The sequence below is a fragment of the Rhinopithecus roxellana genome, chromosome 1 (assembly GCF_007565055.1).
Source record: "Rhinopithecus roxellana isolate Shanxi Qingling chromosome 1, ASM756505v1, whole genome shotgun sequence".
Lineage (NCBI taxonomy): Eukaryota > Metazoa > Chordata > Mammalia > Primates > Cercopithecidae > Rhinopithecus > Rhinopithecus roxellana.
The window spans coordinates 56557305-56566742 of NC_044549.1; the positions used below are offsets into that span (position 1 = coordinate 56557305).

At 49.5% G+C, this 9438-nt stretch overlaps 1 protein-coding gene across 4 annotated transcripts in view; it reads right to left on the bottom strand.

Annotated features, from left to right (window-relative positions):
- Positions 1 to 2463, bottom strand: part of RBM6 (RNA binding motif protein 6) — a 127198-nt gene extending 124735 nt beyond the window's left edge. For 2 of the 4 annotated variants that reach the window (XM_010369412.2, XM_030939015.1), the window contains exon 1: positions 2139 to 2463. The gene's annotated coding sequence lies outside the window, so the exon portion shown is untranslated. The remainder of the gene's footprint in view (positions 1 to 2138) is intronic. The other 2 variants (XM_030939070.1, XM_030939147.1) reach the window with 2 other exon arrangements.
- Between the last annotated feature and the right edge of the window lie 6975 nt (positions 2464 to 9438).

Below are 9438 nucleotides of genomic sequence, written 5' to 3' on the forward strand. Positions count from 1 at the left end.
CAGGTGCATGCCACCATGCATGGCTAATTTTTGTATTTTTAGTAGAGATGGGGTTTCACCATGTTGGCCAGGCTGTTCTTGAACTCCTGACCTCAAGTGATCTGCCTGCCTTGGCCTCCCAAAGTGCTGGGTTTACAGGCGTGAGCCACCATGCTCATCCCTGGTTACAAAGTTTCTGTTTGAGATAATAAAGTTTCAGAAATAGTGGTGTTGCTTGTACTACATTGTGAAAGTAATTAATACCATTGAACTGTATACTTAACAATGGTTTAAAGGGAAAATTTTGTTAAAATATACATAAACATACATAAAAATATGTATTTACTACAATTTGTTTTATTGATTTTTTTATTTTATTTTTATTTTTTTAGACAGAGTCTTGCTCTGTGGCCCAGGTTGGAGTGCAGTGGCATGATCTACCCTTACTACAACCTTTACCTCCCTGGCTCTAGTGATTTTCCCATCTCAGCCTCCTGAGTGGTTAGGGCTAACAGGAGCATGCCACCATGCCTGGCTAATTTTTTTTGTTTTTTTTGCGCCATGTTGCCCAGGCTCACGGTCGAGGTAGGTGGATCACCTGAGGTCAGTAGTTAAAGACCAGCCTGGCCAACATGGCGAAACTCCACCTCTACTAAAAAAATACAAAAAAATTAGCTGGGCATAAGGCAAAACGCTGCCTCTACTATGTTGGTTTTTGTTGAGTTTTGTGGGGGTTTTTTTGTTTTTTTGTTTTTTTTGAGACGGAGTTTTGCTCTTGTGGCCCAGGTTGGAGTGCAATGGAGCAATCTCAGCTCACCACAACCTCCGCCTCCCGGGTTCAAGTGATTCTCCTGCCTCAGCCTCCCGAGTGGCTGGGATTACAAGCATGCACCACCACGCCGGCTAATTCTGTATTTTTGGTAGGGACGGGGTTTCTCCATGTTAGTCAGGCTAGTCTCAAACTCCCTATCTCAGGTGATCCGCCCGCCTCAGCCTCTCAAGAGTGCTGGGATTACAGGTGTGAGCCACCTGTCCCCGGCCCTGGCTATTTTATTTTTTGTAGAGTCGGCGTCTTGCCATGTGCCCACGCAGATCTCCAACTCCTGGGCTCAAGCAATCCTCCCACCTCAGCCTCCTAAAGTGCTGGGATTACAGGCGTGAGCCACCAGGCCCAGCCTGGTAATAGAATTCTATAAGGAAAGGTGCTACAACTATCCAGAGAGACCTGGGACCTATCCTGCAGGTTAGGTATCTAGTTAGGTGCTAGCTTCTGAGACAAGGTTCAAATCCAACTTTCGTGTTTCACCAAAATGGTAACATATTATTTAGTTACTTTCTTCACTGCCAGTCCTACCATCACGCACCAGTTCTCGATACTTCTCCTTACAGACCTCACAAATTCAGTAATGGTGACATATTTAAATCATTCACACCGGTGGCATTTCTCAATAGGAAGGTGGAAACTAGCAAGCCGAGGGCACAATCCAGGGTTCAGAAAATGAACCAGGTGACCACCTGCATGTCTACTGAACTCCTTCACTTAAATCCAGCTACTCTGACCTTCACAGGCAAACCTGGAATATGCAAAAAATACAATTATGCTCACGGTTTATGTACCCTACAAAACAGAGCCCTTCCTTTAAAAAAAAAAAAAAAAAAAAAAAAGCATTCCCAAAGTTGAACCCATTAGTCTAACGTCAATTCTAAACTAAAGAGAAAAACACCTATTTACACCGCTAATGGAATCTAAAGCGTGAATACGAGAAAACATCCCTCTCCTTCATTGCCTAACGGGCGCAGAACCCACCAGACCACTCCCCCGCCTCCAGGTTCTACCCAGCCGCCGACCGGGCTCGGAGCTCTTGTGCCCTCCGATCCGGCGGAGCCTCCCTTGTGTCTGTCCAAGTCTGAGGACGAGACTACGCGCTAAGCACAAGAGCTCCCTTCCTAGTGATGCCTCAGAATTGGATCTGAAACAGGAAAACCGCAAGAAGAAAGAGCCCGCTTACAGCTCCGAAGGCTACGAGCACAGAGCCGCAACCACGCGCCGGCTCCAGCCCCACAGCTGGCCGCTCCGCGGCAGGACCGGTAATCTACCGCCGCTCCGGGCCCCGCGCCGGGCCCCGCCCCGGGACCGCCATGGGCGGCGCCTCCCTCACCTCACCGTAGCTTGGTCTTCTTTCCGAGCGAGGCCGCAGCTGCCCCGAGACACCGAAGCCACAGCTTTCAGGCCGCGCGGGCCTGCGACGTCTAGAGTGGGCCCGTCTGCAGGCTCTTCCCCCGCAGGTTCTGGCACGCCCTCTCTCCAGTCCCGGGACCCTACCTACGCGGCGAAGCCTCCACGGCCCGCTCCTCCTTCTCCTCAGCCTCCGCCACCGAACCAGCGCCGCGGAGACCGGAACTTCCTCCGCGCGGGGCCACCGCTACCACAAAGGCGCCGCGCCGCGCCGCTGCCTTCAGCGCTCGGCCCGCCGGGAGATGAAGTACAGCTGCCGGTCCCGCAGACTCTTACTCCCGCCGTGCCCCGCGCGCAGGGGGCTTGCCTTCTGGGGTGGGGCGTACGAGCACGCTGCCCACCGCCATCCAATAAGAAGGCGCGCTTGCCCGCCCTACTCCTCGGGACGTGCTAGGGTTTGCGGTTGGGCCTGTCTGCTCTGTGACACCTGGTGGGTCTTCTTATGCTTTCCTCTCAGTTTTTTGGTGGCTTGACTATCCTGAGGTTTGCACCCTGCCAGCAGCTCGGGTACGGCCCTGGCCTGCCTAGCTCGAGGCCTCCTTATTGTCCGTTAGTGTGAGAGAAATGGAAGGGAGCTTCTTCGGAACTAAGTTTAAGCCATCTCCAACTGATTGGAGGGGCGCGGTGGCTCACGCCTGTAATCCCAGCACTTTGGTAGGCCTCGGCGGGTGGATCACCCGAGGTCAGGAGTTCTAGACCAGCCTGGCCCACATGGTGAAACCCCATCTCTACTAAAAATACGAAAATTACCCGGGCTTGGTGGCAGGCGCCTGTAATCCCAGCTACTCGGGAGGCTGAGGCAGGAGAATCACTTAAACCTGGAAGGCAGAGGTTGCAGTGAGCCGAGACTGTGCTACTGACTCCAGCCTGGGCAATAGAGCAAGACTCCGTCTCAGAAAAAAAGAAAGAAAAGAAAGATACCGGGCTCAGTGGCTCACGCTTGTAATTCTAGCACTTTGGAAGGCCGAGGTGGGTGGATCGCGAGGTCAGGAGTTCAAGACCAGCCTGGCCAAGATGGTGAAATCCTGTCTCAACTAAAAATACAAAACTTAGGCTGGGCGCAGTGGCTCACGCCTGTAATCCCAGCACTTCGGGAGGCCAAGGTGAGGAGATAGAGACCATCCTGGCTAACACGGTGAAACCCCATCTCTACTAAAAATACAAAAAAAAAAAAAATTAGTCGGGCGTGGTGGAGGGCAGCTGTAATCCCAGCATTTTGGGGGGCCAAGATGGGTGGATCACCTGAGGTCAGGAGTTCAAGACCAGCCTGACCACCATGGTGAAACCTCGTCTCTACTAAAAATACAAAAATTAGCTGGGCATGGTGGCAGGCGCCTGTAATCCCAACTGGTCAGGTGGCTGGGGCAGGAGAATCGCTTGAACCCCAGAGGTGGCGTTTGCAGTGAGGTGAGATCGCACCAGTGCACTCCAGCCTGGGGCACAGAGCAAGACTCCGTCTCAAAAAAAGCCAAAAAAAAAAAAAGTTTCATCTGTGTTAAAGGTTCGACCCATAAAGGAAAAGTCACCTGGCTTCCACAGGTCTTGCTAGCTCTTGGGCAATAAATCTGGCCAAGACTGATTTGTGCAAGGTCACAGAGGAACTGGAAGGAAACTGCAAGTCAGCAATCTAGCAGCAAACGGGGCAACACAACTCGGTTTGCAGATCATTTCCAGCATCTTCAAGCTAATGTTCTTCCAACTGCCAGCTTCAAGTTCTTAGGTGTATTGTCTACATTGTTGAAAGACTTGCTAGTCTTGGACATTTGGTGTTCCTGTCAGTGGACCCTTAGGGAAGGTAACCTGATTTTATAGCCTAAATTCAACGTTATGGGATCAAAAAAGTCTGCTTCAAGAAAAGCCCATTAAGCATTCAAAAATAAAGCAGGCTTAGGCCGGGAACTGAGGCTCACGCCTGTAATCCCAGCACTTTGGGAAGCCAAAGTGAGTGGATCATGAGGTTACAAGTACAAGACCAACTTGGCCAACATGGTGAAACCCTGTCTCTAGTAAAAATACAAAAATTAGGCCGGGCGCGGTGGCTCAAGCCTGTAATCCCAGCACTTTGGGAGGCCAAGACGGGCGGATCACCAGGTCAGGAGATCGAGACCATCCTGGCTAACATGATGAAACCCCGTCTCTACTAAAAAATACAAAAAACTAGCCAGGCGAGGTGGCAGGCGCCTGTAGTCCCAGCTACTCGGGAGGCTGAGGCAGGAGAATGGCTTAAACCCGGGAGGCGGAGCTTGCAGTGAGCTGAGATCCGGCCACTGCACTCCAGCCTGGGCGACAGAGCGAGAGTCCGTCTCAAAACAAAACAAAACAAAACAAAAATTAGCCAGGCATGGTGGCCTGCACCTATAATTGCAGCTACTAGAGAGGCTGAGGCGGGAGAATCACTTGAACCCGGGAGGCAGAGGTTGTAGTGAGCCAAGATCACGCCATTCCACTCCAGCTCTGGGCGATTGAGCGAGACTGTCTCGAAGGCTGCGCATGGTGGCTCACACCTGTAATCCCAGACTTTGGGAGGCTGAGGCGGGCAGATCACGAGGTCAAGAGATGGAGACCATTCTGGCCAACATAGTGAAACCCCATCTCCACTAAAAATACAAAAATTAGCTGGGCTTGGTGGCGTGTGCCTGTAGTTCCAGCTACTTGGGAAGCTGAGGCAGAAGAATTGCTTGAACCCTGGAGGCAGAGGTTGCAGTGAGCTGAGATTGTGCCATTGCACTCCAGCCTGGTGACAGAGACTCCGTCTCAAAAAAAAAAAAAAAATACACAATCTCTCTGGTGGTGGTAATGCTATGGGAAAAAATAAGGGAGAGAAGGAGAGTGAAGAGTTCTGGGGGGGAAGTTGTAACTTTAGAGCTGTGAGGGAAGGCCTCACTGAGCTCTTGGAATAAAGACCCAAAGAAGATGAGGAACAGTTATTGGGATACCTGGGGAAAGAATGTTCTGGACAGAAAAAACAGCAAGGCCAAAGGCCCTGAGGTGTGAGCATGACTAGGATTTTTAAGGATCAGTAAGGAGTCTGAAACAGAATTGTTTTGCGAGAAATGTGATGAGGTCAGGAAGGTGTGGAGGTTGCAGTACAGTGGCACAATCATAGCTCACTACAGCCTTGAACTCCTGGGTTCAAACAATGTGGTTGGATTATTGTAGCAGCCTCCCAACTAGCTGTTCTGCTTCTCCCCTTTCCCACCTTCAGTCTGTTTTCCACACAGCAACCAGAGGAATCCTGTTAACATGGAAGTCAGGTTATGATATTTCTCTGTTCGGAGCCCTCTGACAACTTTCCATCTCCCTTCTTACGGAAACCAAATTCAGCAGCCTACAAGACTTGGGAGGAGCCACAATCATGCCACTGTACTTCAGCCTGAGCAACAGAGCAACACCCCATCTCAAGGAAAAAAAAAATCCAACCACAGAAGGATGGTACTTGCAGCAGTGTGACCACAGTAGAAACAGGAGACAGACCTGTTGGACTGGAATGAAGGAAGAAAGGGAAAGATATGGGAGGAACAGTTTTGGTAGGAAGAGCAGGGTCTCAGTTTTGGGTAGGTTGAGTTTTCTGATAACCAGTAGACAAGTGAGATGTGGAGCTGGAAGTCGGTTCCATCGGTCTGGAGTTCAGGATAAAGATCAGTACTAGAGATGCAAATCTGGGAGGTATCAGCGTATTGCTAATATCTAAAGCTACAGGCATGGATGAGATAACCAAGGGAGTAAAGGAGTAAGCAGAGATGGGAAAGCAAAGTTTAAGCCTTGAGCACTGAGGCCACACCAGTGCTAACAGTTTTCAGGGAAGGGGAGGAACAGAACTATGGATATTTTGGCTAGGTGAGGTGGCTCATGACTGTAATCCCAGCACTTTGGGAGGCCAAGGTGGGTGGATCACCTGAGTTCAGGAGTTCGAGACCAGTCTAGCCAATATGGCAAAACCTCATCTATAATAAAAATGCAAAAATTAGCTGGGCATGGTGGTGGACACTGTAATCCAGCTCCTCAGGAGGCTGAGGCAGGAAAATCGCTTGAACCTGGGAGGTAGAGGTTGCAGTGAGCCGAGATCATGCCACTGCACTCTAGCCTGTGCGACAGAGACTGTGTCTCAAAAAAAAAAAAAAAAAAAAAAAAAAAGCGGGTATTTTGACTTTGCTTCTCAAACTAGGCCTTTATTGATGGGTCTTTCACTTATCAGATAATACTTTATCCTCTTAAAAGGTATACCATATTAAGGAACTAATTATTATTGGTTTAAGCCCAATCTCCTGGGGCAATAATAATTGCTACACTTTATCACACCATGTGCCTGGCATGGTGCTGGCACTTCATCTATGATTTCATTTAATCCTTGTAATAACTGTATGACATTATCCCCCTTTTTTTTGAGACAGAGTCTCGCTCTGTCGCCAGACTGCAGTACAGTGGCACGATCTCGGCTCACTACAACCTCCGCCTCCCCGGTTCAATCAATTCTCCCACCTCAGCCTCCTGAGTAGCTGGGACAACAGGCGTGTGCCACCACACCCAGCTAATTTTTGTATTTGTAATAGAGACAGGGTATCACCATGTTGGCCAGGATGGTCTCGATCTCTTGACCTTATGACCCACCCGCCTCAGCCTCCCAAAGTGCTGGATTACAGGTATGAGCCACCGGGTTTTTTTTTGTTTTTTTTTTTGTTGTTGTTGTTGTTGTTGTTTTTTTTTTGAGACGGAGTCTTGCTCTTTCACCCAGGCTGAAGTGCAGTGGCGTGATCTCAGCTCACTGCAACCTCTGTCTCCGCCTTCAGGGTTCAAGCAATTCTCCTGCCTCAGCCTCCCTAGTAGCTGAGATTACAGGCTCACACCACCACGCCCAGCTAATTTTTTTGGTAGTTTTAGTAGAGACAGTGTTTCAGCATCTTGGCCAGGCTAGTCCCGAACTCCTGACCTCAGGTGATCCACCTGCCTCAGCTTCCCAAAGTGCTGGGATTACAGGCATGAGCCACCAGTCCCAGCCTTCCCTTTTATAGTTAAGGAAACCAGAGCCCAGAAAGGTTAAGTAACTTGCCACAGCTGAAAAGTGAAGGCTAAAGAAATGTAACAATTAGATGTGTTCTTCCCCTCTTTTCTAGCTTTAGTGAAGATGTTAGAACCTGAGGTGCTGCAAGGTTGTAGCTAAAGTGTATCGTTGCTGGGTGTGTAGTCTTTTTTTTTTTTTTTTTTTTTGAGACGGAGTCTCGCTTTGTCACCCAGGCTGGAGTGCTGTGGCAGGATCTCAGCTCACTGCAAGCTCCGCCTCCCGGGTTTATGCCATTCTCCTGTCTCAGCCTCCCGGGTAGCTGGGACTACAGGCGCCGCCACGTCGCCTGGCTAGTTTTTTGTAGTTTTTAGTAGAGACGGGGTTTCACCGTGTTAGCCAGGATGGTCTCGATCTCCTGACCTCGTGATCCGCCCGTCTCGGCCTCCCAAAGTGCTGGGATTACAGGCTTGAGCCACCGCGCCCGGCCAGAGAATGTTATATCTTGACTTAAACTCTCCTTCCTTCTTTCTTTCCTTCCTCCCTCCCTCCCTCTCTCCCTCCCTCCCTTCCTTCCTTCTTTCTTGACTCTCTCATTCTTGTTGTCCATGATCATGGCTCACTTCAGACCTGATTTCCTGGGCTCAAGCAATTCTTCCTGCTTCAGCCTCTGGAGTAATTGGAATTACAAACCTGTGCCACCAAGCCCAGCTCATGGCTCAAACTCTTATAGTGTAATAATTAGAGAAAAAAACTGTATAAATGATTCTTGCCCTAAGGGAGGGGACGTGGACTTCTGAACTAATGAGGAGATAAAATACTGAGTGACCTGTGGAAACCTGGAGAGACTCTCAGTTAAGGAATAGGGCATTTTCTTATGTCCTTACCTAAAAGTGGGGGACGGGGGGTGAGAAAGGTTCCCTTAGACTACGTGTAAGAACTTGATAGCCTTATGCAAAGCCATCTTCAGTGAAAGGCCACAGCTTTGTCACCATCTCAGTCACAGGCCAGTGTTGTGGAAGCAGGCTATGGTGGCAGCCATCTGAGACTGGAAGAAAAGCCCAGGGGCGGAGCTCTACCCTAACTCCAGTGTAGGGCTCAGAGAGGGACAGGACACTGCCCCCAGGTGCTTGTGGAGCAGCAGGGAAAGTCAGAGGAGTGATGTGACTTTTTCTTTCATCCTATTAACTGTTGGGAGAATAAACCATAAGGCTGTAAAGTGAATTAATTGCTTCAGAAAAAACATGAGCAGTGGTGCCAATCCCTAATTTTTGCTTTTTAAAACCATCTCTAAAAATAAGGGCCTTTTGGGAAAGCCTGTTGTCGCCTGTTTTCCTGTTGTTTTTATTGCTTTGCATCTAGGAAATTACAAATAATGATTCTTTGCAATGGCAAATCACCTGGGGAACTTTTCAAACAATAGTGATGCCTGGTTCCCCAACACTCCACCTTACTCTAAATTCAATTAAATCAAAATCTCTAGGGCTGGTGTCCAGGCATTAGTGTTGTTGTTGTTGTTGTTTTTGTTGTTGTTGTTGTTGAGACAGGGTCTTGCTCTGGTGCTTAGGCTGGAGTGCAGGGCCATGATCACGGCTTACCACAGCCTCGACCTCCTGGGATCCCACCTCAGTCTCCCGAGTAGCTGGGACTATAGGCACGAGCCATCAAGGATGGCTAGTTTTTGTATTTTTAGTAGAGATGGGGTTTCACCATGTTGGCCAGGCTGGTCTGGAACTCTTGACATCAAGTGATCGCCCACCTCGGTCTCCCAAGTGTTGGGATTACAGGCGTAAACCACCTCGCCCGTCCTAGCTTTTTTTTTTTTTTTTTTTAAAGCTTCCAGGGATATTCTGTGTGCCGTCAGAGTTGAGAACTACCGTTCTAGAGCATTATACTGACACATTAAAACGTGGCTACAAATACGTTTTTAGAAACAATTAGTGCGACTTTTGCGCATGCCCACATCCTTTACAGCCTGTGTAGCTGGGCCCACTGATGTCATTTATCCAGTCCCTCAAACTTGCACTGTCCTTCCACAATCAGTGGGAGAAACAACCCCAGCGTCCCTTTCCCTTGAAATGAACTGCTAGCTGGCTTGGAGGGAGAGGCCCAGAGTCCAGGTCTGCGGTCTGTGTAGGGCTCTAGGCTCTAAGGAGGCGCCCAGGTCCCTAGAAGGCGGCGCCGGGTGAGGCAATCCCGGACGCGGGTCAGGACCTGCCCACAGCTA